This window comes from Aulostomus chinensis, chromosome 1, assembly GCF_037954235.1.
Source record: "Aulostomus chinensis isolate RoL2024-O1b breed Wild chromosome 1, RoL_Achi_v1.0, whole genome shotgun sequence".
Lineage (NCBI taxonomy): Eukaryota > Metazoa > Chordata > Actinopteri > Syngnathiformes > Aulostomidae > Aulostomus > Aulostomus chinensis.
Genome location: NC_141320.1, coordinates 63420493 through 63447484, shown reverse-complemented (window position 1 = coordinate 63447484; position 26992 = coordinate 63420493). Strand labels below are relative to the sequence as shown.

General features: G+C 42.2%; 1 protein-coding gene across 14 annotated transcripts in view; it reads left to right on the top strand.

Annotated features, from left to right (window-relative positions):
• Positions 1-26992, top strand: part of LOC147272708 (beta-1,3-galactosyltransferase 1-like) — a 101725-nt gene that overhangs the window by 41881 nt on the left and 32852 nt on the right. The gene's annotated exons all lie outside the window — the stretch shown is intronic.

Genomic DNA, 26992 nt, shown 5'->3' with positions numbered 1-26992 from the left:
GTTTCTCTGACAAGCTGGATTTGATTTCTTTTTAAATCAAAACTTCATAGACGCAGTATCATGAATTAGTGAACACGCTTGAGTTTTGTTGAAGCAATGGAGACAAAAGGAAGAGTGTCAAGTTGCTTTAACACTTTTTAGTTAAGGATATACTGGTCACATTTTTCAGCCCTGAACCAGGTCCTTGACAAAAATTTATGATCGGCAAACATGCAGATAAAGAACTGTGGCAAGTTGATGTGGTTTTGAAACAAAGACAGCCTCACTCAAGCAAACAAAATAAAAAATCCAAAAAAGAAGAATGATACAGAAAATGTTTGATAGTTGCACCATTGCTGTTATTGCGAGTGTATCAATCTGCTAGTATATTTAATATTTAATGGTGTTTTTTTTCTAGTTTACTACTAGTCCGTTTAAAGCGCCTCTTGCAGCTGCCTACATGATAATCGTGTTGATACTTATATTTATGTCTTTTGACCAAACATGTACCTGACACTGACTGTAGTTTTTGCTATTTAATCTAATAATGTATCTTAAATGATTGATTGAAAGCTGAACATGAATTTAGGAGATGGCAGCCATTCAGAGGGAGGATGCATCACTCTGGTGTGTGGTGGATCTTAAGGAACGTTCTGGCTCCACATTAAAAATTGAGCACATCACAATGAAGGATTATATTTTATCTGCCAAACTTCAGCTCTTACTGGCAATGATACCAAACTTTCAGAGTGTGTTTAGTTTTTTTTAGTCTTTGTGTCACTGCGGGGTTTGTTATCTGCTCTCTGAACAAGAGTCCCGAATCACATACAGCACAAAAACTGTTGATATTAGCATTAGAATTTCTTCTTAATTATTCCAGTCTCCAAATATTGCTTTTGATTGCATCACAATGTGTTGTATATGGCATTGGTTTGACTTTCAGTAATAGATTCATTGCTCTCCTGTTTCATGCATTCATCTCCTGACACAGTGACAGGCTAATTGAACAGTACACGCTGGAGGTCCAGCTGCAGGAGCTATTTGCATAGCTTCATCATCATTTATCAAAGACACTTCAGCAGCCGCTTTATCATGTCTCAAGACCAATTTCTCTATCGTTTTCCCTATGAATACATTACTGCAGCGACTCATGCATCTTCCCTGCTTGTCACTGCACAGAATTGTTGCCCCTGAATGAAGTGCGAAGACAGGGCGTAGTTTGTCACGCATGGTTTCCCCACGCCGTGTTCAGTGTAAACGGCAGCCAACAGCATTGAGACATCAGCCTGGCTTCGACCAATGGCAGTGAGTTATTTGGGTGTGTGTGTGTGTGTGTGTGTGTGAGAGAGAGAGAGAGAGAGAGAGAGAGAGAAATCAGGGAAAGCAGTACTTAACACAGTCATGAAGAAGCCTCTGAGATTAACGCATCTGTCTTCACACGGAGGTTGTAACTCATTAGTCGATTTCGCTGATCAATCCACGGTTGAATTATTGCAGGTCATTAAGAACATAAACCTTGAAAACTGGCCTCAGTGGTAAATTCATTTGGGCACAGTGGGAGGTGAATGAAGGGCTGGTGAGTGGAGTGAGATTTGTGGGAAGGCTGAGTCCAAAGGACTGCATGAACTGGCTTCAATTGTCAATGAAAATTATCCCCAAAGACAGAACAGTAAATTGTATTTTCCTCTGCTTCTACGTTGTGGGCATCAACTGCTGGCACACACATGCAGATGGAGCGCACAGTTTTCCAGCAGTGATAAAACTATTAAGCCTTTATGGTTGTGTTGACCCACTCATTGACAGGCATTGTTTGGCATTATTCCATTTCAAAAGGTCTATTTGTGATTATGGCATGAAAATAACAATAAGGCTTCTTAAGTGTGTTCAGATCAATGAGGGGAGTCTTTACAAGCTTTCCAAACAACGCAACGGGAAAGGGCAATCTCAGAAGATTATACTTGTCAGATTAAATGAAAGTGCAGCAGGGTTTCAAATGGCGAGCAGCAAGAGCTCCTCTGATTGAAACAATAACATCTCGCCGCTCAGAAAACAGAAGCCAGAGGACAGTGGATGCACTTCAAAGGTTTTTGTTGACCATGTGCTTGTTGATTTATGGTGTGTGCCTGGCTTCAAATAAGCGCTCTGTAGGATGAAAGGGTGATTAATTCAAGCCCAGAGTTATTTGTCTCAGCTGACACATGAATCACAGCAGCTTCCCCGCAGGACTTCACCTGCCGCACTCTCTCTCTCTCTCTGCTGATTTCAAGTCATATCTGGGATCAAGCTGGCTGAAGATCACACCAGGGTCAAGTAGTAAATGCAAATGGGATCGTGTTGAAATCATGGTTGCTGCATCTATTCACATCAGCTGAAAGGCCACCAAGTCTGACCGTACGGCACAACCTCTGATACTGCATTTCCAGCATTAGCCACTATTTCTTTTGTTTTAGGGAATAAATCTGTTGTAATAATGAAGTATAACATTATAGAGATTTAGGTGGTTTTGAACCTATGGCCATAACCCACAAAGGTTTTGTTTTTTGGTCCAGCTTCTCATATTTTTGGAGGTAGAAAAGTTAATCGCACAAACTATCATAGCTTTGTGTAGATTTTTGTCCTTCCCAAATAAGAGTAAAAAAAATGTATTGCACTTTTCTTTTAGGGTGTTAAATAATTGATTTGCATTGGTTTGTGGTTTTGATATTAGCAGCAAACACGTAGAGACAGTAGAGGGCTGGATTTGTGGTGTATTTATAAGCGTAGGTAACCAGGCATTATTAATCGATAACTTGGTCAAGGCAAATCAGTTTCACATTGTTTGTTCTGTTCAAAAGCTGCCAGTAGTTAAAGTATTCAGAGAGAGGTGTTTGAGGTTGACTATTGATGACAAGGAATCAAGGTGGAAGTGCTTGAAAAACGAAAATGGTGTTCCAGAGCGAGACATGCAGCTGCATTCTGTGAACAGCAAGCACCTTTTTCATTCTCAGCTTCTCTTGCATGGCTAATCTCCTTTGCCCACTTCTGCTTTGACCATTTACCTCCCGCGTCTCTTACACTCCTTCCATTTTCCATTTCCTGAAGGTGTTTACACAGCCATGCGCACACACACACACACACACACACACACACACACACACACACACACACATCGATCGCTTTGAATAGTGGTGTTTGATGTAAGAATTGAGCCTGGGATTGAGGACTGTGTGGCTTTCCTTTTACTGAAGTCCTTTAGTCTTTTGTGTAGTCAAGGAGCGATTGCATGACTTTCAAAAAGCCATATCGCCCCACAACCCACACAAACACGCACACGCCAAAAAAAAAAAAGAAAAAAAAAAGCATACTCAGCACACTTCGTTGTTGTTTTTTAATTCAATGTGCAGGCACAATAGTGTTTTGATGCTGCATAGAATTAGAGGCAAGTTCAAAAGCAGAAGTTTCTATGGCCATTTATCACATCTGCCTTTACCAACTAGGTCATTTTTCATTCCCCACATTTTGTGAGAAGGCCCAGAAGAGAGAGAGGGGGGAAAAAAAGACGATGTTGAAGAAGTGTAGTATGTATTGAAGATTGAGTGTGTTTGTTTCTTCATCCGCACTTTCCCACCCTTTGAGTTTGAGCTTCACTGCTCTGTCTTGGTAAACATGTTGACATCTGCTTTTATATTTTGGAACACTTCTGTTCTGCTACTTCATCTGAATTGAAAAAGACAGCTGGAACTTTCAAACTTCTGCCCAAAATGATTTCTCTGGACATAAGCACCACACACACTCACTTACCACTCCTATCCGTGGGAGTGCAGGCTTTGTAGCTGTCTCTGGTGGCCCTCAGTGGGTTGCATAGCATACTAAGTACTTTGTGTCGGTGGTATGTTATGTAAAAGCAATTGTAGGCCTAATTTCAGTTAAAGGGGAGATGCTGCGGTACAACTGTGGGTTGCAGTAAGCATGTGCATTGCCACTTTTAGTTGAAGTGACACCTTTTCTTGTTTTAAGTTCACTTTCACCCAGAATGAGGACAGTTCAACAGAAAATAGTTGTACATTGTTAGCACTTGATATACAGATTATATACGATATGTACAGAATACTCAAAGCTCTGTGAAGTCTGAAAATGTTCTGTAACTGATGATTAACTTTGCTTTGAATCCAATGATAACATTAATTTGAATGAGTTCAACAAAACCGATATGCTAACACAAGTAAAAACCAGCAAAACCCCACTGTTGTGAAGATGGATTGTAAACAAGCATCCAAAAAATTTGTTGTTCTGTTTACCTGTGAGAAATACTAGCATATCACAGAGTCAACTACTCAACAATAGTTCAATGGTATTACTGGATAAACACAATTGATTTAGTTCAGGGCCATGAGAGCCAGTAGCAAAACAAAGAGAACATTTCCTTTCATGCTTTTCATCCATTTTTAGTGAGTTGTTGTTGAGGTAGGTGTTCAATTATTCTCGAGGCTGAATCGTACTGGGCCCCACTAAGAGGTATTCCTGGTATTGCGTACATCCAAAAAATATGTACTGGAATATGTAAAATGAAATACAAAACTGAAATGCATACAGTGTAAGAATTAAAAGAAAAAATATTCTCACTTTGTTGAGATAGCAACCGTTACAATACATATTTTGCTTAACAGGTTACTCGAGTGATTAATCAGTTATCAAATACTAAAAGCATCAGTTGACCTGACTGCAGCGTCGTCCTGTGTCTCCTGTGAAAGTCAGATGTTCTGCCCACCATCTCGTCCTTCAAGCTATACCTTGCTACAAGCACAGTGTGCTATTTCCTGCTCTGGATGTAAATCCTGAGTGGCAGAATTGTTCAATATGTACATAATACATGGGATATTCCAGGCTGAGCTTTGGGCCAGTGTCAGCACCTGTAATTGGACCGGTGTGTTTGGTGCATGAGTCTGTCATTCCTGATTAGAGGGACAGCCTTGGAATGCTGGATTTACATTACAACATAACAACATTATGGATAGTTTGATAGATGGATGGATTCTTCAATCCCCTTCAGATTAAATTCACTTGTCAGATTAATAGCTGTGTCATGTATAATTGCTCAGCCTATTATAGTGTAAGAGGACATAACGTATCATTCATAAAAAGAAAGAACCCTCCTCCTCCTCAGACTTCCCCTGTTATCTGACTGCCTAGGAAAGCAGACGTTTATTTTGTTTGTGACCAGGCAGAGAAGAGGAGTTCAAGGACTCAGCAAGGGCTTGGGTCCTTGGGGCCCCTCCCACAGAGACAATGATGACTCCCCCTTCCACCCCCACACCTCCCACCTGCCTATATCCTTCTTGTCCTCCATTTTGACACTGAGCAATGAGACCCGCTTTGACCTTGTAGCGACTTGCAAATGTGCACCTAGCTGCTCCTCTCACAGCTGCAGGAGGAAAAACACACCTGCAGTTGACGGACCAACATCAGCATACTGTATGCACAAATACACACACACACACAAATACACTCACACACTCAGCCTAATGTGCACATTATGCACTAACAGCCACACACACCTGTAAGGAGTACATCTGCAGCGGGACACTGTTTTAGGTCCCTAATATCCCCATGGGCGCACCTGATCATCACAAGGTCCAGCAGCCAGTCTAACCCCCAGACAGCTCTGCCATTCAGCACTCCCTCCTCTCCTCCTCCCCCTCCCCACCAATCACACCTTCAGAATAATAAGTGCCTGAAGCAGTCATACCAGAGCACTGTGTGACCCCCTCAGTCATCAGCGGCGTAACCCCCACCCCACCTCCCGAGCAAGACCAATTTGCAATCTGCCTGCCTCCACGCCTCCTTCCCGGGTCTGTGATGCTACGCCGCTGTTTGCAGTGTTGTTTAGACGTGACCTCTGGCCCTTCAATGAAGGGCATTATGAAAGAGATTACGCAGCCAAACGGCTTGGCTCAGACCCCACTCTCATTACTCAGTGCCTGTCCAGGAGGATGGGAGAGGACTGAGACAGCGAGAGTGGGGTTATCGAGGTACTGGACTGTAAGATCACTCGAGGATCTGTTGAACATGTGCAAATATGCTCCTGCTGGGTGAGGAGGGACATTAGAAAATGCACAGTGCATTAAGGGGGTCCTGTGCCGAAGGCAGCTATAATTGAAGAGGAAATGATATAAGGGACTCTGCAGCTCATGTTGCAAGGACAGACACAGAATCCGGCGAGAGAACCGGTCTGTAGAGGAGGGTTCTGTCACCTTGATATGTGCTCACCTTAGCTTAATTGGGAGCATGAAGCAGAAAGCTTGATAAAAGCTCACAGGCGAAACCTTGTGTTGATTTTTATATTTGAAGCTTGTTTGTGAGTGGTCTTTTCAGGCATATCAAGAAACACACTGTGCTTTTACACACCAAGAGACATCACATAAGACAAAACGATGCAGATTGTTGTAAAAGAAACGTAACAGCAGTATGTAACGTTGGTCTTTTCAAAACCTTTTCCAAACCCAGCGGCTGAGTCAAAAGTACATGTTGCTCAAGGCAGTAAACAACGCGAACTCTGTGAAAGGTTGACTCTTAAAAAAAAAAAATAGTGTCTTGCTGACAGTATGCCTTGTACCTGCTGGCAGGTTTATACTTTAAGTGCCAATTGAATTGAGCAGCTAGGAAAAGGCAAAACAAACAGTCATCAGGGAAGCGTTTAATGGTCACTATCAGGCAGGCTTGGGCGTGGATTTGCTGACATATTTATTGTGCGATATTTTGATGTAGGTAACATGCAAAAGCTTTGAAAGGTGAGAATGACTTGGAATTTTGTTTGTGTGTGTGCGTGCGTGCGTGCAGGCAGCATGACTTGCAGCAGATGGGTGTGTGTGTGTGGTACAGTATTGCTACTGAGTGATTTTATGGTTTCAAGCAGCAGCTGGTTTTTATGTGTTAACCTTCGAAACCACTTAAAAGTTACAATCAGCTTCTGTCAAATTTTAACCCACTGTGGACTAATTTTTCTATGCAGTATGAAGTCCTGCTCCCTTTTGCCTGCTAGTTTCCCCTGGAAGGTCATCATGGGACCCAGGGCTGGCAGGGACAGAGCCTAGCATCAAAGGAGAGGTGTATCTCCTCTCCTCTCCTCTCCTCTCCTCTCCTCTCCTCTAGGACACTGTTCCATCTTCCTCTGCTCAGTTCAAAGAAGCTTCCTTGGATGGGTCAGCAGGAGTTGTTGTCTCTGTCTCACTTCCACTGATTGTTGCATGTGTGCATTACCTTCAGCTCTACTCATCTACCTCCTCATCATATATCTCTAAAAGTAATCGCCGCTATGCCTCATCTCCTCTCTGCTTCCTTCTCCAGTCACTGTTTCCTTCCTTTGACTGGATGAAGCTGCATAGAAATATAAATGACCTTCAGAGAATCATTTGGCTCTAGGGCTGAGTATCAAAAAAATATTTGCCCTGCCTTGGATAGTGGTTCCTGGCTTGATACTTTTTATACTGCAGTTTTATTAAAGACTGAAGACGTTAATACTCCGGTCAGTGCAACTGACCAAGGCAATAACAGAAAACACCTGCAGTTGTTTGCAGGCGTTGTAAGGCTTAAAAAACAGGTTATGCAGGGATAAATCTGGACAATGACAAGTAAGACTTTTCCAACAACTGCGGCAACTACTAGCATAATTACACAAATGAATATTCCTCCATAACGGAACACTGAAAATCCTCGAACATCTTTGAAGTCAAAACAACAGCCCACAGCAGTGCAAACATGTGTAAAAATCTGTGTCTTGTACAAATGTGCTGAAAGGCTTTCGGTAAAGATATTTGCACAAAAATAACTTGAATAAATTCAACATACTGATAATATTAGAATCTTCTGATGTAAGTGGTTTAAAGGAAGCTCTAAATATCACCCCATTTAATATGTAATTAAAAATTTAATATGGAAATCCTATAAAATATTCAGTAATAGTTCATGCGTTGTATCATTCCAGCTATAAGCCCTTCATCTAAGAAGGTTATTGTGCATGAAATGAGAGGAGGGAGTAAAACAAGCCTTTGTGAATATAACTGAAAATTATCTGCCATACAGTGTAATGACCTGCCTTCCTACGCCTGACTCTGTAATTTAACGCTGGTGCTGCAGGACACACTCTGCTCGTGTAACGTATAGTGCTTTACATGTGGGGTCATGTAAGCCTTTAATGAGAGTGCTACTGATGAGGATTAATTTCTCTCACAGGAAAAGTTTTGACAGACTGACAGCTCAAGCGTTGAAGTTGACGCTTGTGCAACTGTTGCTTTGCCATCTTGATTTAACGCATCTAAACACACAATTTAGAATTCTCTGGACACCAATTCTCACCGGATAGGATAGAAAATTGTTGCTCGCTGCAGATACTTTAATGTGCTTGTCCTGCTGTGAAACGGTTAAATGTCTTTACTTGCATTTACTTTGAATATACCAGTAGTACATACATAGTGGCAAGTATTTTTCATCTCAGAAGCTCCCTCTGTTTGTTTTTTTTGTTTTTTTTTTGCTTCCCTTTTAGCACTTTTGGGCTTTAAGATGTTTCTTAATGGTGTTTATTTTTCACATTTATCTGAAAAAGGATGAATAGCTCTGACTTAAGTATCAGAAATCCAAGATTTAGTAAAACATTTCATGCCCCTGAAAACTTATTTTCATATTTTGAGTATTTTGTTTTGATGTATTACAGCTTCAAAAAAAAAAATCTATGACCAAATGATCTACAAGCAATGAATCCAGAGATTAAATATCCTTTTTATTTATCTTGGGTGATAAATGAAAGGAACATATCTTAGTGGTTGGGCCCCAATGAGTCTCCAGACTAGCTCATTCCTTGATCCTGCTCGTCTCTCGAACTGCATCTTTCTCCTGTTTTTCAGATCAGATCTAGCACTATTCATTCATTGACCTCTTGTTCTTTCATTTATTTCAGTTTGTTCATAAATTTGGTATGTGCTGTTTAATGACTGTTCCTCTTTCCTCCTTTGAGGACAAAAAAAGAAAAGAAACCAAATGGGAGAAATTAATATTTAAAAATCTGGTTTTGCATTCATTCAAAATGCAGTTCCATTATCTGCATACCCAGCTGGAGAACTTATTTCACGAATGACAATAAGTAATAGCACTTGGTCACACTGAGCCTATCAGCTGCCCCTAAAGCAGGTGAGCTTTCCTGCTAACTTCTCATGTAAGCTGATGTGTGAGCCGATCAAACAAACATTCATCCAAGCAAAGAGCACATCAGTTTGAAGGCTAAATTAGCTGCTGCACATGAAACCGCATGTCAGCATACCTGGGAATGTCACTGTGGTCCAGTTCTTTCCTGGTGTGTCACTGCTCTTCAAAGTCCCTCAGTTTTGATTAAAAAGGGGCGTTTCTTTTGCTTTTCATTGTTTTTAGTGAAATGAAAACCAAAGTGTTTTCATGACAACATTGGGATGGGGGAGGAACACCTGATAGATGGAAAAAATGAATTTTAAGGAAGCAACCTATTATCAACCTGGGCTTTTTCTCCAAAACCAGGACATTACCACTTTTCCCTTTTCCACAACACCAACTTTAAACCATATTAAAAAAATAAATAAAAAATACAGAAGTCTCATGTAAAACAACCTGAAGCTGTTCTAACTGGCAGAGAATTTGTGCTCACGTCGGACCCCCATTACTCCGAGTAAGCCTTTTAAAACCGTAATTGTCATCCTTGTTCTGGCATGAAACAGGATGCTGGGGCATGAATTATCACAGGGAGGAAATTGGTTTCTAAACTTCAAAAGCTGTCAGGACAGGGATTGAAAGACTGGAGGACTGGGGGGGGGTCGGGTCGAGGTGAAGAAGGAGAGGACGGGGATTCAGCACTTGTACCGCACAGTTGAGCATTTAGCAGCTGATAATTAGAGACGTTTTCAACTCAGAAATGCACCAGACCCAGGTTAGAGCTGAAGTGGCAGATTTTGCCAAACTAGTTGGATAGATTTTCTTGCAGCTCAAAGATTTATTGTCTAAAATATATCAGTTAAAAGTCTGGATTTCAGACCTGCACGTTTGCATGCACATAACATTTTTTTTAACATATTTCAAAGTGTGTTGCATATAGCCTAAAATATGGTAAATGGACTCAATTTTATATAGCGCTTTTCTACCTTAGCGGTACTCAAAGCGCTTTACAGTGTCATTTCATTCACCCATTCACACACACATTCACACACTGATGGTGCAGCTACCATGCAAGGCGCCAACCTACTCATCAGGAGCAATTATGGGTTCAGTATCTTGCTCAAGGACACTTTGACATGGTCACCGGGGTCAGGGATCGAACCAGCGACCCTTTGGTTGCTAGACGGCCACTCCACCCCTGAGCCATGCCGCCCACAATATGCCCTCAGTATCTCTTTAAAACCTGTGCACCGACATGATAAAGATATTTGTTCACCACAGGTGTGAAACGTGAGAGGGATTACTGTGTCCTACATGACTAGTGCATCACTCAGCGCCACGGTAAAGATAATTAAGAGTCATTAAAACCTTTTCCACAGGAGCTTTGTTCATTTTCCGTTTCATTTCACCCAACGCACCAGGGTCAGAATTGTCATTCAAGAGCTGCGTAGGTCATGCTCACCAGCTTGAAATATTACACTGATTTATAGGAGAGAATGCTAAAAGGTACAAAGATGAATTCATCAGTAGAGCAATTTGTTCCCCTAAAAGACTGCAGAAGAGCATTGAAGTTCAATACTGGCCCCACTAATTGGTCAGAGACTTAGTCACGTACGCTGATACATTGTTAGAACAGTTGGAAGTGTCACTACAGGGGGTGAGTGCAACACACCTACGCACACTCACCTACGCACTACCACCACACCATTTGATGTTATCATCTGTTGCAAGTGGGCTGTAAAAGTATCACAGCACCATAGCAACACTTTTCTACACCTGTGTTCCGTTGTTAAGATGTTTTTACAAAACTGAAATTACTGACAAGAGGAGAACTAGAGAGAGAGCGAGTGTGATGCATCATTTCATCAAGTGAGATGGCCAACTTGAAGAGTGCAGGAGTTGCACTCACGTCAACAGAAAGTTGACTACTGCAGGGTTTTGTTGTTGTTGTTGTTTTTTTTTACCACCCTTCACGAGTGGGTAAACAGACGGCAGTGGCATCTTCACGGGGAATAAGGAGGCTGCTGAGCTGCAAGAGGACATCATAAAGCCAGACGACTGGTGTCACCAGGGACTTTTTAAGTTTACAGAACTATGGATCGGCTGAGGTCACGTATTTCATTCCAGTCTGCTCTCATTCCCATGTGACATCAGCAACAACAAATCCACTTCTTGATGTTTCTGACTCTGTAGCCAGTATATTCCACCAGAGAATCCACTTATTTCTCCTCTCTCTGCCATTTTTGGCTTTTTTGATCTCATCTCAGCTAATTAATGTGTGTTTTTACTTAATCATCTTTTCATTAACGAGAAGGTGTGTGTTGCACATATTCCTGTGGAGATTTTGATATTTATATAGCAACGCATGAGCACAATGTGTGTGTGGCATGTTCCTGCTGCTGTTTAAACTTGTGTTTGTTACTGCAGCGACTGTGACGATAATAATCTCGGAGCTTCGGCACAAAGTTCGTTCCTGTAGCTTGATGTTGCTTTAAACACCTTCCACAGAGTCCGTAGTTGTTATTGGTTATTTTAGTTAAATCGATTTGACATCGTCCTCTTCTCTGCTTAATTCAATGAGGTTACACAACAATTGCGTGATAGGGTAGCACAAGCTCAGCACTTCAGCTTACATTAACTGAGTCAGGTCAAGTCCAGCAGGAAAATGCAGCCTGATCTGCAGTTTATTCAGGATTTTTATTTATTTTTCTTTTTTGGAAAGTGAAAACATTTGTATTTATTTCAAGTACCAACATTTGCAGAAACATGGAAACACAGCTAAATCACTCCTTTTTTTCTCTGATTGATGTGATTGTGTTTTTCCTTCTGTCTTCAGTGGCACAGGCGCTGTGTGTTAGAGGCTGTGTCACCCCAGCAAACGGTGCCGCACCTCTCCAGCGTCTCACATATTCTCTTTGATGTCACCAATATGTCGAGTCCAAACCCCTAGGCAGCCACATGTTCAGACATCCTCAGCAGCACCTCAGCAGCTAATGAGCCAAACACACTCCAAACATCACACAAGAAATTGGAACAGTATCTTGTGATTAATATATTTTTTTCAAATTTTGGGTCCACAGTTTAATCACAATAATAAGAATCTTTTTTTTCACAAATTCATCTGAGGGGCTAATTTTATGTACATTGTTTCACATAAGGCAGCACGGTGGTGCAGTGGTCAGCACTGTCGCTTCACAGCAAGAAGGTTCCGGGTTCGAGTCACGGCTCAGGCACGGGATCTTTCTGTGTGGAGTCTACATGTTCTCCCTGTGCCATTGTGGGTTCTCTCCGGTACTCCAGCTTCCTCCAAGACATGCAATTGGGGACGAGGTTAATCCAGACTCTAAATTGACCGTAGGTGTGACTGTGAGTGTGAATGGTTGTCTGTCTCTATGTGTTGGCCCTGTGATGGACTGGTGACCTGTCCAGGGTGAACCCCGCCTCTCACACCAAAGCCGCTGGGATAGGCTCCAGCCCCCCTGCGACCCTTAACAGGAATGGCTGGATGGTTTCACATACCAAATATAATTTATAAAACATACTCTCATTTCAAAATCCATCCATCCACCCTTCCATTTTCGTCCGCTTATCCTGTTAAGGTCATGGGGGGGCTGGAGCCTATCCCAGCAGCGTTCGCCAGAGAGGCAGGGTTCACCCTGGATGCATCACCATACCATCACAGGGCCAACACATATAGATACGGTCAATCTAGAGTATGGATTAATCTCGTCCCCTCTTGTTGTCTTTGGACTGTGGGAGGAAGCCGTAGCTCCCGGAGAGAACCCACACAGGCACAGGGAGAACATGCAGACTCCACACAGAAAGATCCCGTGCCCGAGCCTGGAACCTTCTTGCTGTGAGGCGACAGTGCTGACCACTGTACCACTGTGCTGCCTCATTTCAAATTCACTTATGTAAAAAAAAATAAATTATGAATTTGCTTAAAAAAAAAGTTTTTCACTCCAGGTTTGTTAATTTCTGCAAGAGTTTCCCCCCATGCGAGGGCGTATTTGATGTTGTATTACCATGCTGATTTTATCATGCTGGTGTTCACAGGCGTAATTTTTGCAATCCTAATTGAGGGTGTTGTTAGCATTTGGTCATTAACACAAAGAAGCACTGCAGCTGGTGAGAATTTGGGTGTAAAGCAACATACGGCATGAGAACAACCTGATGATGGCGATGGATGGAAAGTTCAGAGATGTTTACCACAGTAATCATTTCACTGCTGCCTTGCTTATTGGTAAGTGATCCAAGTGGTGACTCAGGCCTCCTGTTATTTGCTTTGACAGGTGAAAAACTATTTCGGGCAGCTTTGGGCTTTTTTGAGCTGCTCCAGAGCTGACCTGCTCTCAAACTGAAACAATTCCACCAGTATGGGATTGAGTGGAGAGTTTTAATGCCATGGGATCTAACTGCTCTTTCCCAGGTGTTTTCAATCACAGAATACATTTCAAATCCCGAAAAACGACCTCCTGAGGGAGAAAAATAACATAAAAAAAATGGAAACTAAAGGAATTAGGTTTTTTCTTTATTAGGTCGTGTAGATGTCAGTGCTGCAGAGAAGCCTGGCCTGTTTCGATGAACCCCTTCTCCCTCCGGCCGCAGGAGACTTCTTCCCTCCTCACACAAAGCCTTCACGAAGCAGCATAGTTCACAGGACAGAGTCTGCTGGGTATTTGCAGCTAAAACACTCACTATCTTTACCAGTGGAGAAATATCAGAAATAATTGGCCATTAGTGTATCTGGGGTAAAAGAGCATTATGAAATATTTTTCCTAACAACACTGTTGATTGTCTGCATGTGTGTGTGTTTTTCCCATATGTACATATGTCTGAGTCCAGCGTTAGAGTGACATGAAGTCATTACCACACAGCAGGTGACTGACCAGGCGCTCCCCTGCAGCGCTGTCTCCAAAAAGTGGGCTCATTATGGCGTCTGAATTCAGATGCATGATCTGCTTGCTTGGTTATCATCTATTGTGGCACACTGAGAATCAGCTGAACAAATCTCATTAAGAGCAAATACTAAGTTAGAACAGGAGCGAAGATCAAGAGGAGAATATTGACAAAGGGAGGAAGCCAGCCAAACTCTGCAGCACTTTTGTTTGTGACCAGCAGCTCGTCTCCTGTTTAGATTTGATTCCCTGCATCAGTGGTGAACACAACACAGCAGGACTCCACCGCCGCTGTATCCTCAGAATGAATTGTCCTGCATTAAAATGTTTTCTGCATTTCGTTGGAGAGGAGAAGCAGTCAAGGTTGTGATGAAATGCTCAAACTAATTATCATGCTTGCTGTATATTGAATTTACAAGCATTTAAATTAATTGAATTCTTGCCAATGGGAAAATTAGTCTTTGCCCTCTGAAGTTAACAAAAGCAACCTTCTCATTTCTAGCATTGATTTTTTTTTTTCCTCCCTGTGAGCAGAAATGTCAGCTGGTGCTTGCTGCTGTCATCAGATAGGTCAGTAGAAATACAGTAACTTTCAGAGTTTTGAAGGGTTCCATCTTTCTTACCCTACAACAAAAGTCAAAGGGTACAAATTTTTACACCTATGATAACTAACCAGACGCCCCACGGTCACCGTTCCCACAGGTGACAACGTTGCCATTTCTCTATTATGCTGGCCCTCTAGCTAGTCAGTTAGCCAGGCTGCTAATGTTTGTAGTGAAGATAAACACCTGGTTTAGTCTCTTCTTTCCTCTAGCCCCAGTTTTGTGATTTTTAAAAAGCAGTAAAGAGAGACTCAATAGTACTTGTGTCGATTGTACTTGGAGAGTCGCTAAGCTGTGATTGGACAGGAGGAGGTTTTAGCCAACAATCGCTAAATAAAACAGTTGAAAATCAAGTGCAAACATTACATCAGTCCCATAGCATCAGTCTGAGTTAAATAACAAGTTGAAACAGAAGGAGAAAGCAAGTGCACTCCTCTGGGACATACAGAGTGATATTGACCGACGAGCAGCTACCTCACCTGTTTTTTCCCCCCAACATCTCTTCTGCTGTAGCGAGAATAAAGCCGAGCTGACAGCTCTCACTAACTGGCCAGTCAAACCAAAAGAGAGCTCTGACCTCCGGCTGTATTTCACGTTGATCAGTTGAGATTTCCAGCAGAGCCGCTGACATTGGTGAAAATGTCCTCCCTATAGGTTTTGGACTGTATTTTCAAGCTGCCATCACCAGAGACAAAGAGTTTCAATAACAGCAAACACTTTGATTTAATTATTTTTTTGTCAACTTGGGAAGGACAAAAAAGTGGTGTACACAATACTGCCTCATCATCACCGCTTAAGTTGATATATTTAATTTGTTTCCCAAATCTTAACATGAATTTGGCAATTTTTCTGTGCACCTGGGAAATGTAAGTACAATAATCTCTCCAATATTGTTCTGACTGAGCTCTCCACTGACTCCTGAGGGAAATATCAGACCCTCTTAGATGCTAAGTGCTCCCCGATGTTCACCGGCTAGTAACAGCAGAGCGTGTACAGAGGGGTTTTTATTCAAGGTTTTTTTTTTCAACAATCAGATTTCGGGTCCAATCCTCCTTCAGCTTATCCTGTTGCATTATTGATTTAACCATCTTCAGGACAAGAGTTAAATGTAAGAGATGATAAAGATGATTTCCTCGCTGTTGTACTTTACTGCATATTTTGTTAGACAGGAAGACGAAGGCATGTTGTGATGTGACTTTTAAAGGATGCAGGATTACTTACCAAGTCTTTCTGCATGACCAAAAAGAAAAGTCTCTTGTGCATCGATTACAGAAGTTAATGAAGGCTTTGATGCTGGTGAACTGCAGGTGCATGCAGGGCGTACCTCATCCGTATTATCTGGGACTTGAGAGTTGGAGCAGGGCGATGGGGCTGATGGAGGAACCACCAAATTTTCAACAGTCTGCATGCTGCAGCACTCAGAGCCAAAAGTGGGCAAAAGCCGGCTGATATGAAGCAGCACGTCAGTTGAGCTTTGAAGAGTTAGCATATATTATTGTGTCTCATCCTCTCTTGTTAACAGCCATTTCTCTATCACGTCATTAAATCTAATTGCACATTCAAAGCTGTACAGCTTGTTTGGTCTTGCTAATTGGACTCACAATGAAAACCATAATTACCACTTTGGCCACTAGATAATAGGTTTTGCATGATCATTTTCACTCATTTTGAGCAGCTGAATGTTTCCTATCAGTCAGACAACTCAGTATATGGGCCTGCCTCATAGAAGTGCATTTCATTACAGTGATTAAATGAGCTACATGGCTTGACCTGCGTGTGCCCAATATTCATTACATCATTGCATGTACAGCAGGGCTGTACAATTAATTCAGATAGTATCAAATTTGCCATATGGGTCAGAGCTGTATTTTTTTTTATTTTAGTGAAGGTCAAATGTGTCACAACATGCTGCAGAGACGTCCAGCTGATAAATCATAGGGGAGCACGCCTGATTGGTTCAGACCACAGCAAATCATCATTTTTAGATTAATTTTAGTGAAAATAACTTGCAAATATATCACAAATCAGCCAAACCCTCACCCACTTTTGAGCTCAGTCTTCAGCGTGGATCTGAACTACATGCGTGTCAGCCCTCCGTAGACCCTGTCTTTTATGAAGGCATCAATCAGCGAATGACATGTTATCTTGGATACACACTTCACACACTCCTTGTGTAAATGATGTCCAGGCTGATAGTGAGAACAAGTAATAATACACATAGATCTTGAGTGTCACTGTGTCGCGCCTGAAGGTGGTGATAAGGTGCTCAGTAAGTTATCTGTACCACTAGGCTGTTGTTTACCATGAGTTCTGCTGTGTCTTTTCCACTTAACCCTGAAGAATTGTTGTTTTTATGTCAGTTTTCAATTCAAAGAGTCATTTTTACATGCATGTGTGCACCTGTAAAAGATGTTATTGGATTGAAGGTTCTTGGAGATTTGTAAGATTTCAAAAGCTGCGTTGTTTCACTCTCCATTGTTGATAGAAGGCTAACATCCTTCTCTAACGGCAGATGTTGCTGAAGGTTCATACCTTGAAAACATGAAAATTCTATTGTATCAGATAACAGTTCACGTCTAGCTGTGTCACTCTCAAGCTGTTACATTAATGAAAGTTTGAACTTTTCTGCCTTGGAGCGGGAAGATTTATAGTTTTAAGCATTTGTGTTGGATGTACCGTATGGGCCCATAAGATCTTCCCAGGCTCTAAGACAAGAACAGAAACTTGATAGAAATGTGCATCACCTTCAAACAGGTGTCAGGCCCTTAACTCCCAGCTGTAAAGACTGACAGTCAAACAAATGTACAGTCTGTCACCTCCTCCAACATGGCAGTATATGAATCCTGAGAATGATGAAACATGCAGCCACGCACCTTCAGCTTTGCAAGACTTCACTTGGCAAACTACCACATTTCTAGTATGAAGTCCAGAAAAGATCAGCAGATTCCATTATTTTGTCTTTATCTTGAGCTAATGTTCTAGATATACCTAACACAAGGCACTGCTATAATTGATTAGATGTGTTTCCAACAACTGGTTTGAAGCAAATAAAGGTGGTAACGTCATGCACAGCTGTGGGAGAATTGTGGGAGGAGGAGAATTGTTCTTGGTCGGACAAGTCGTCATGGCTCTTAGGCACCAGCTTTTTCTGGGGGGGGGACATTTTGGATTCTGGAAAAAACACAAAGTTTTGTGAACTTATTTGAAATAGGGGGTTTCCATCTCCAGTTTTTTTTTTTTAGACTTCCATCAACTTCTCCTAATGCAAAACTTGAAAATGCACATCAAATTTCACTGACTCATGAACTCAGTTCCCAGAAAGAAATAATGTTGTGCTTTTGCAGAAGTTAAAAGTAACGGATATGACCGAGATATCAATAAACTGTCCCTTTATCATTTTCCGAAGCAGCCCTCATATTTCATACATTTATTAGTCCCATCTAATTTTGCACGGAGTTTAATCTTCTCGCCATAGAATTGAAACGATGTGTCACTTTCTCTCTGCTCCTCGTTTTGATTATGACTCCATCAGCTGGGATTCCCTCGTCACAACCTTTATAATTCTCATCACACTTTCATCTATTAATTCTTCCCTCAATTAAATGAAGTTACAATGAGCACTTCAGCAAATAGAAGTAATTAAAATGATATAAAGATGATCTGGTAACTCTGACTATGGATGTTTTAATTCGTGATATAATGAACATGACTGCCTATTGAACAGTGAAAGATGAAGTGTGATGGGATGTGTGTGGTCTCTATGTTTGGAGTTGACCAACGGTGTGGTTTCCCTTTATGTGAACAGTGAAATGGTTTTAATCCTTATCAATTGACCCCATCCATCCATCCATCCATCCATTTTCTACTGCTTATCCTGTTAAGCTGGAGCCTATCCCAGCAGCCTTCAGGCGAGAGGCGGGGTTCACCCTGGACAGGTCACCAGTCCATCGCAGGGCCAACACATAGAGACAGACAACCATTCACACTCACAGTCACACCTACAGTCAGTTTAGAGTGTCAATCAGCCTCGTCCCCTCTTGATGTCTTTGGACTGTGGGAGGAAGCTGGAGTACGAGAGAGAACCCACACAGGCACAGGGAGACCATGCAGACTCCACACAGAAAGATCCCGTGTCCGAGCCGGGGCTTGAACCTGGAACCTTCTTGCTGTAAGGCAACAGTGCTGACCACTGCACCACTGTGCTGCCCCAATTTTCCCCTAAAATGGCAATTTAAGTTGACAGAGAGAAATACATTGTATTTCATGATTCTCTACCATTTAGAAGTCCACCCTCAGGAAGTGTTTTGGGGGAATTTGACATTTAGTTGGTTTCCTTTTGCTTTTCACAGCTGGAAACAAACCCCAGCAGACAATTTACGGCATTAAGAACTGTAGAAAAAGAATCAATCGGAGAAAGTGGCTGGTAGAGGCCGCTGAGTTCAGCTTTTGTTTGCTTCCTCCATGTTACTGCCGTTATGATGCGACGGAGAACTTCTGATATTGGCAGCTCTGACATCCTGCTTTCAAGGAGGGAAAACAGACTTTGTGGCAAGATCAGGAGGTCAGAGAACTCTGTTCATGTTGGCACGAGGGTGAGGAGTTTATAGAAACAGCAGAGAAGTGTTGTAGACGTTCTACTGCCCAACACCCTAACATAAAGCCTTTCTCCTTCCAGTCGCTCACTGCAAAACAATGCTTTCATGTGTGCAACATCAATTGAAGCAAAGAATTTGGTTTAACATTTTAACATGCATGAGGTGGACATGCATACCTTTTTATCTACAGTTTTACGCTCTGCTCAGACTTGGAAGACATAAAACAGTTTTTCCACAACAAAAATTCATCAGGAATTGTCAAAGAATCAGGCCAGTGCTGCGCATATGGGTGAAAAAAAATCTCATTGCTATTGGTGTGTATAATGTTGTGATTAGTGTATAGTAAACTATATGCTCTCAACTTGGCAAACGTTAGTGCAGTGCAAAAAAAGCCAACTATTTTACTTTATAAAGTAAATCCCAGTCATAAAAATATATTGCACAAAAATGATCCACTTCCTCAGCGTTTGTGCAGCAGAGTTGGACATATTTGCAGTTATGTCACCGTTGCTGACAGCTTGCTTGTGATTGGGTTAATGGTGAGGAACTAAGTCAGACTGACAAGCTGATAGCTGCATCAGTATCCGTTCAATCTTCAAAACCTGACTTTGCAGGTGCTTCTTTACACATTACCAGCTGCAACTATTTGTTAGCATAGTTATATACAGTATCTCAGGAATGCAGATATCTTGAATTCTCTCCTCCGCTCATGGAAAAGCCCAAACAAATATGATTTGACTCCCTTATGTGACTTGTGTCTGGGTCACGATGGCCAGTGCTGCAGGGACTATATCCAGTCAGAGAGGCGTTCGTGTCCTGCATAAAAGGCTCCGGGTTGTTGCAGAGGAGCCAGCCAGCGTGAGGAATGAATCAGAATCCTAGCAGATAAAGTAACTGAGAAATGAGCCGAGCTTGTGAATTATCTCCCTTTGAGATTTCTGCTCTGATCAGTGTAAGTTATCGCTGAGCCTGATAACAAATTACTATACATTAAATCTGCAGAAAATCCAACAAAAAGCGAGAGATGGCCTAATCAGAGATGCTGCTTGAAGTAGCTGTCACTGAGCCCCTTCGGTGAAGCCCCATCAGCGGGGTCTTTTTTTCAAGAAATCGAGACCCCATGATTTGTATGAGGGGCTGAATGACCCTGCCTTGATGGAGGCCATTTTGCAGTTGGTCAAGGACAGCCTGGAAGATGAGAGGAAGGTGTCAGGGGAGGAGAGAGAGCTGCAGAAGCTTGAGCATGTACACAAGCTTTTTATTTGTACTAAAGAGCTTATGACTCAGTGATTTTCTTTTGAATATGTTTTACAGTGTGCTCATCAGAAAAATATCAAATTAATTGCAATATTTTCTGCATCATTGCTCTGTCTTTATTTTCCTGTTGAATTAAGGGAGTTCTTTAAGATGAAATGGAAACGCAACAAATTAAATTGCTCCCCATATCTATACACACGCCTCTTTCTCTCACTCACTCACACACACACACACACAAATACACACATCTTTGATAGGAAGGATGTCATCTCAGCGGCTAGCACAAATCGATCCGTCTCAGAAGAGATTCAGCCGGTCTGGTGGCTAATCACGCAGATGGATCTGCCATCTGACAGCCGTCATAAGCTGTGAGACTTCCAGTGGATCACTTCCTGTCATAATTGACGCACTCCAACAGACCAGCATGCACTCACTCACACACACACACACACACACACACACACACACACACACACACACACTTCAGTTTGCATGCCTGAAAGCACACCAACTGGGTAGATTTACTTTCCCTGAGCCTTGTTTAGAAGCTGCACTACATTTTCTTTCCCAATTCTAATTAAGGAAACCATTTGAAATGGGTGTTAGGTCATCTAATGGGCGTTTTATTTACAAGGTTGAGAACTTGAAGGCTCAGCACTTGGCAGGATATGTGTTGAGTCACTGGTATTGACCAACAAGCCTATCAAATCCACTGCAGTTGCTGGTTTTGGGCCCTGGGACTGTACAAAATGATTATCTCTGTCGAACAGTTATTAATGTTGGTTCTTCTTAACTACCTTTGGGATTTTTATGAATTTAAGAGGACATGTGGTACGGCCCAAAGACAGAACCCAAGATATTTTTTGGGGTTACTACACTCCTTTCCATCATATCCAGTATTATTTTGTATGTTTTAAACTTTAGATTCTGTAGTGGCACAGACCTAGACTAGCACTGAAGGTCTAGTTCACTCATATCACAGTTAATGGATTTTTGAATGTGTTTTTGAATAAATGTCTGAAATAGCATGCTTTAATGGTTCGATTTATGTCATGAAAGAAGTCAGAGTCATGTAAGGATTCTTCTGATGGCTGACACACGTAATGACAGCTAAAACAATAATAATTGAATAAATGATTCCTTTCCCAGGATTGTGTGGGTGATTGTGTAAGTGCTCTTGAACCCAAGCTAGTGTTATGATTGAAGTCATGCATGCGTGGTGTAGAACTTCAGTAATGATCACATTTGTACTTTTAAAATCAGATGTGTTATTTTGTGAAAATAATCCACCCATCCATTTTCTTCACTGCACATCCACTAAGGGTCGCAGGGGGCCCTGGAGCCTATTCCAGCTGATATTGAGCAAGAGGCGGGGTTCACCCTGGACAGGTCGTCAGTCCATCACAGGGCCCTCAGGAGCAATCAGGGGTTCGGTATCTTGCTCAGGAATACTTGGACATGGTCACCTGGGGAAGTGAGGATTGACCCAGTGACCCTTTGGTTGCTAGATGGCCACTCTACCTCCGAGTCATGCCGCCCCTGTGAAAATAATCATTACGGACAAAACGTGTAAGTCTCAAACACAGCTTAATTTTGCCAACATCCCTGCAGTGCTCCACAATTCCTCATTATATCTATTTTGCTACCTCTTTCTAACAATGGCTCCATACTCAAAGCCACACCTGAAGGGACAAATGTTTTAAAATCTCTCATTAAAGTAGCACTCCAGGGTCCACGCCCATCCGCAGCTACCGTCAGCCAGTATCCACACCAGTTAACCTCCTCTGTTTCCCAGCAGTAGAATTCAAAGCAGGGCCCTAAGAAATCTCCCTGCCGCTGGAGGGGATGCATATCATTTGTTCCGTCTTCTTTGAAAATGTACATATGATTTACATTTTTAAGTTTTTTTGCATTTTACTCTTCCCCTTTCTATATTTCAGTCTCCATAGTAACACTGTCAGAGGGTGTGTTTTGACATCCTGGCTATGCAATCGCTCCTCCTGTAAAACATGCATACACATAAATAAAATAAACACATATGAACGCTGCCTGTGTTTCGCCCACATCCCACTCTCTCGTTCCCTCTCTGCATGTTTACACACACACACACACACACATACACACACACACATACACACACACTTGCTTACTAGATGATTTCCCCAGGTTGGTTCAGACACAAACAAAAGCTCAATATAAGGTTAATACCTCTTCTTTGAATACTCCTCCAGACAATATTGCCGTGTTTGACCGGGGTGAAAAGTTCAGGTGGCGTGTGTGTGTGTGTGTGTGTGTGTGTATTTCTCTCAGGGTTAAGGTCGAAGACGTCTACGCTGCCCCACACTTTGCTCTCTCCAACCTGTTCTCTCACTCGCATTAACAAAAGAAAAGGTACTCCCAAGATATGTCCTGTGAGGTTGAAGCTTAGCAGGTCTGACAGGTGGAATCATTTATTTACTGGGGTCATACTGAGCAGCATGGCCTCTGACCACACCACCTGCTGGCTGGAGATAGCGGCTTCACCTGCGCCGGCCCCAGGTAGCTAGGGGGCAGCCAGTTCCGTGGGTTAGCACGCAATCCATGCACATCAGAGAGGCTGAAGTGCCTGCTGTGATCTCTGCAGGATAGCGTGTGTGTGCCTGCGTGTCACTGTACGTGTGGAACGAGGAGTGTGTGTCAGTTCCATTAATATTTATCTGCCTTCCTTGACATCCTCTGGCTACCTTTTGTCTGTTCTACTAGTATTTATTAATCTATTTTTAGAGCGTTCATCTTATCATGCAGCAGATGGATCAGATTGACTGTATGCAGATGTGCTATCGCAGCATAAAAACTTCACTAAACAGCAGACCGATTGAAAGTCATTGCAATTGGCTGCCAGAGGGATTTGAGAACGCGTATTTCCTGGATTTAAAAAGACAACAGGAGCACAAATGAGATCATAGCCGCAAGAAAAAAGAAAGATACTGTTATTTAAAAGAAAGTAAATTCTCCCTTTTTAAATGAAAATCTTTTACAACAATGTATGCCTGAAAGAAGATGTTGTTTCACCCTCTTGCATTTTAAGTTAAAAGCACATGGTAAGAGTCAACTGGATTATTTCAGAGATTAGAGAGGATGAATACAAACATCAAATCCCTCAAGATCCAACCCAGGACATCCAGTCCACCGCCTGAAACCCAGAAAACACGTGCAACAGGAAGAAAAGAAAGATAGTCAGTAATTAAGTATCATCTATCAGAAATGAAGCAAGAGAAAGTCTACCAGGTTTCCAGTTGAACTTATTTTAATCTCTTCTCCCTTCATAGCAAAGAGAATTTGGGTGCAGGCTTCTTTGTCTTTGCCGGATAAAATAAGATCTTGCACATCTCATCACATATCCACTTGGATGCAAATCATCTTGCCTCTTAGTCTCTGAACTTGGAGCAAATCACGAATGTGAAAGTGTTAACAAGAAAAGAGCATCGCAACTCTGCTGCGACAGACTGAAATAAGGTAGCTGTATTTAATGTATGGTTCAAGTGTATGAACTCAGCGGTGATTTGATCCATGTAAACTTTTCTGTACAAATAATTCATGTTGGTATCCAGGTATGCACTTGATCATTATTTTTACTTGCTGTAGATCATATTGAATTACATCAGGGCACAACTCTGTGTTCTCAGTGCCCCTCAGTAGAATGAGTGTTATTTACCGGAAGGAGTGCTGAAGCCGTGTGTGTGTGTGTGTGTCACGATTTGCAAAAACTGGCAGACCCAAAAGCAGACAAACACAATGAAAGTTCAAGGGTGTTTGTTTGAACTAAAGCTGAAGATAGGAGGTGGCGGTGTAGACCAGGGGTGGACACAAGCAGGCGGGCAGGCAAGGCAGTTGGTGGTGCAGTCGCTGAGGGGAGGCAGAGAAAGAAGTCAAAAGTCACAAGAGGCAAAAAGTCACAGGGATAAAAAAACTGGATTTCCAAAAAATACAAAAAGAGCAGAGATTCTCTAGAGCTAATAGGCTAAAACTAGAATTGGCTAGTAGCGTTACCACACACGGGAATTGGTACAACGATCTGGCATCGCAGGCAGGGCAGATCAAACACTTATAGGCTTCCAGTGATGAGCTGATGGCAGGCAGGTGAGGACGATGAGGGAACTGGAACCAGGTGCGCCTGCTGGAAGCCGGAGCCAAGCCACTGCCCAAAAACACACGCCCACTCACAAAACACAGACACTGACAGGGACTGTGACTGTGTGTGTGTGTGTGTGTGTGTGTGTGTGTGTGTGTGTGTGTGTGTGTGTGTGCGTGCGACAGGCTAGTTGACGAGGTAATTTCCACAGGAGCCTTCATCTGGCATCCTCTCAGCTCTCAGGTTCACCAGAGCAAGTGGCAGGGGCTCTGTCATCTCACAGCTATGACACCAACCACCTACGTTTGAGTGTTGGAACCTCGGCCAAAAAAGCATGTCAATTTTTCTTTTCTCCATTTTTCTTTTTTTTCCTCTGATAGACAGTAGAGGGCATGTGCATGTGTTGTATCACCTGTGCATCTTTATCATGTGTGCTCTCACCTCAGCGTGCCTGCTGCCTGGAGTGGTGTGTTATCTAGACAGGTGCCGTTGTCTGCAGCCTGCTATATAATGGGATGTGTTCAGGCGCCTCCATGCTGTACCTGTCTGCCAGCACTGAGATGGTGTTCCTGATAACTCCTCACCCCCAATACAGGCTTGGGAGAATAGTTCATGTGAATGTAGGTGTGTGTCCTTTCAGAAGTTAATTTGTGATATTGTGTTGAGAGGAGCGCAGAGTGGACGGGTTTCCACTGGAAATAGTGTTGGTTTGGTTGTGTCATCGCAAGTCTTCATGTTGATTGATGGCCACAGTGAAACAGCCGTCTGGTGTCCATATGGCCCTTTCATGTTGCTCAGCCACACATGGAGCCAGAGAGATATCAGCCTTGCATACGTGTGTGTGTGTGTGTGTGTGTGTGTGTGTGTGTGAGAGAGAGAGAGAGAGAGAATTTTCTAGATATCCTTAAAGTGAAGCCCAAGTGCGTACTTTGGTTTTCTTTTTTCCTCTTTATTTATTTTGCCAGGCTGTGGTCTCCATCTACTGTTTTATGAATGGTAAGTGTATAAAAGGGGTGTCATTTTCCCACCTTTAACTTTCAAGGGCCGTGTCGAAGGAATTTTTGAGAACTTAAATGAAATACAGTCTGACTTGGTTTCGGTTTATCTCAGGTTTAACCATCACAGGAACATTGGCCACCACTGTGCAGTGGACATTTGTCTTTTTATTAAATCACTGTAATTTTACTGGAATGTCACTCTCAGCAATTTTTTAATGACTATATCTTTTGTAAAATAATAGTCAATCAAGAAAATCTGTATACAGTCAAACTTCATGGCTGCAGTGACATTTTAAAAAGTGCTCAATTTAACATCGCTTATCTCAATATTTGCCCTATCTATCATAAGATGGAGAGCCACTTTTTCTGATTGGTGGTTGCCTTTTTTTTTTTTTTTTTTTTTTGGAGTGAAAGACTTGATATGAATTACATAATTCACATGCAATTCATACCACCAAGTACCTGTTAGACTGAGGCAGTTTCCTCCCCGTAGAAACTGTTCTCACATCTCAGCCGAGCACGATGGGAGAGAGCTGATCACTGAGAATGTTAATGTTAGTGGTGAAGAGTTACACATCGACAAAGCATCTGTTGCCTCTGGGTCCCACCAGTATTTCAAATTTTGATGGAGTATCAGTAAAAGAAACTCTATATACTACAGCACAAAGAGGTGTTTGTTCATCAGGATAAGGGTTGTTTCTCCTTCCTCCCACATGGAACTCATATCAGATCCTGTATCCGATCTCAGTGGAGGTTTGCTCACACTCAGAATCCCTCTCTCTTAAGGACAATAACAGTTAATGCTCTCGTGCAATTTTTGCCCTGGTTTAATGGCATCCAAGTGCCCTTCGGAATGCAAGTTAAATTCTCTGCTCTGGAGCTCCTGTGGTGCAGACTCAGCAGTGTGGCCTCCAGGAAGTGCTAGGTGAGCGACACTTCCATCAGCGGCAGACGTACGCTTGTGTTTGCCAGCATGTCAGAGCTCCCCTGCTGGTCGACCGGTGAGCTGCTGGTCTTAACAGCTGGAGCTGTGATTGAATGTCCAGTAAATGAAAGGATAATAAAAAGAATTGGAGGTGCTCAATCATTGTGTATAGATACTGTCGTGATTGTAGTTTTCCAGATGAAACTCCAACACTGATCTCAAATAATTCAGCGATTCTAAGATTGCTCTTGTTGTATTATCAAGTAATGGAACTCATTAACACTAAACTTATCAGGAACACTTGAACATTAGCATGATAAGAAATGACAAAAAGATCTTTTAAAACATTTTATTTGACTGTAGTTTGTTCCAAGTCTCATCATCGAGTTTCTAAAGTGGTTTTAAAATTGACGACTAATTGTTCTGTGTTCATGCAATACTGCATAACATACTTTCAGTTACACTAGCAAAAACACT